This window comes from Motacilla alba, chromosome 9 (genome assembly GCF_015832195.1).
Source record: "Motacilla alba alba isolate MOTALB_02 chromosome 9, Motacilla_alba_V1.0_pri, whole genome shotgun sequence".
Classification (NCBI taxonomy): domain Eukaryota; kingdom Metazoa; phylum Chordata; class Aves; order Passeriformes; family Motacillidae; genus Motacilla; species Motacilla alba.
This window is the reverse complement of record NC_052024.1, coordinates 13194609-13196778: the sequence shown is the minus strand read 5'-3', so window position 1 is coordinate 13196778 and position 2170 is coordinate 13194609.

The following is a 2170-nucleotide window of genomic DNA, read 5'->3' as shown; positions in this document are numbered from 1 at the left end:
TTCAGAGGCTCCCTCTCTTTATTTTTGAAATCTGTAAGGTGAAGGCTCGTATTCTGTAGTGGTGAGGTTCATGCCTGTTACACACACACATCGTTCAGAGGCTCATTTGCAGTCTTGAGCCCTTCATGTCTGTACTGGGTATTGCAAGACTTATGTAGGAGTACCAGCTGTGTCCTGCATCTCGTGACAGGGATGCCTGGACTCTGTGTATTCACAGAGCTCTTAAACCTGCATTTGGAGTGGACTCTTGCAGATTACAAAGGATTATTATGGATTATTCTTAAGGGATCAGGAAAGGAAACTGAGCTCTGCAGAGGGGAGGGTAGTAGCAGTGATTCAGCAGGGTAGCATACAACAGGTCACTGACACATCCCAAATAAATTCCAGGGAGAGACTGGCTGGTTTCCAGACCTTCCTGATTTTCTCCAGAATCCCAGCAGTTGTAGCTACATCTTGAGTGCAGGACATATTGCCTTGTTTTCCAATACAAGGACTCTTCTCTAGGACGAAACATAAGTATGAACTACCCAGCAGGCACAAGGACTGAATGGCAAAGCAGAGCAAAACACCTGGATAACATTGTCTCTTGCAGATGACACAGCAGAGAGAGAAAAGCCTTTACAAGGGCAGTTCTTGTTGTCTAAAATTAAGCTTTTAAAATGATAAGTAGCATAAAAAAATCATGTAATTCCACTTGGGATGCTAGCTCCCAATTTCACTGCTGGGTTTTAATACAAATCAGTGGAGTTAGATATGGAGGTGTCCTGGTTTAGGGCAAATTTGGGAGGAAACTTCCAAAGGGGTCCCCCTAGAAAGCAGATTCAAGTGGCTCCTCCCCCAATTGGTTTGGGGAAAGATTTCCTTGGAGAAAAGTGAAAAAAACCTGTTTATTTAACAAGCAAAGTATTCACAAACATTAAAAATGAATAATCAATAATATTAAACAATAAAACCCCTCACTGTTCTGAAGAGATGGCAAATTCAGAAAGTCCTTCCTGTGGCGTGTAGCTTGGCTCGCTCAGTCTCTTATCAATCCCTCCGGCGCTGGAATGCAGCGTCTCGGGCCCCGATGGGCCACAGGCATGAGCTCCCAGTGTTCTGCTGGGGCTTCAGGCCAGAGCAGGGCCCATCCCTTCCAAGGAAAAGAAAAGCCACCATCTGGGGAACTTTTCTGCCTCAGCTAGCTAAAAAAAAACTAACTAAAAGCCGAGGAGAGCTCTTTCCCACTGTCCGTGCTGCAGATAGCACAGTCTGTGAAAAGGAATGCTGAAAGCTCTTCTCTTTATGTTTTTGAATACAACCACCTCAGACATTCCACCGCTTCTCCTTCTCCCCCCTTTCACTCTCAGATCTAGTTTTAAAGGTGCAAAACTTATTTCTGGGCTAAGCAGACCAATGGGGATACAATTCAGCATCATAAAGTCGCCCCAGGCCAGGAGGAAACTGAGTGCACAGCCAGGTTATCTCAGTTTAGCTCTGAGACCCTGAGCAAACGGAGCAGGTGTTCAGCAGCACCGTGTTCACTCCCGGCCAGAAGGATAAAGCTGAGCAGGGTATCTGAGCAGCAGATAAAGCTGCACTCACATGTACATGGCATTTCTTCTGGAGGCTCCTGAACTCTCCCATGAGGTGGCCTCAGGGAGCTCTGGAGCTGTGCCACTGCGCCAGGGCTGAAGGAGATGTGACAGTCCTGCTGCCCTGCAGTGCAACTCACAGGGAGCTGTGTGGTTTCGAGTGATGCAGAAGCAATGGCTGGGGTGCTCCTGTGCATCCACAGCTGTTCCAACATTTCTCTGTGAGTTTCCCTGACTCTGGGAGAGGCTGGCAGCGGATTTGTGGTCAGGAGGGCAGCAAGCTGGCTAGGTTTTCTGCTGGGATCTTGGCAATCCCCTGATTTCAGGGTTTGCCCTGAGAAGCGCATTATAAGCTAATCCCCTCTGGATTTGCATGACTGTCCTTTTGACTCAGAGGGCTCGAGGTCTGCCTGCACGGTGCCACTGCAGCTCCTGGAAGGGCTCCAGCCCAAGTTGATTTGAAAACTGAAAAGAGCAAAAGAGGACTTGGCCAGGCACCTGGTCCTCTGTACTCTCAAAGCTGCTTCAGTGACAGCTTCTGCTCCCTCAGGAGGAGCTGGGGAGCCTGGAGGGGTCAGTTTGTAGGGGTGCACACA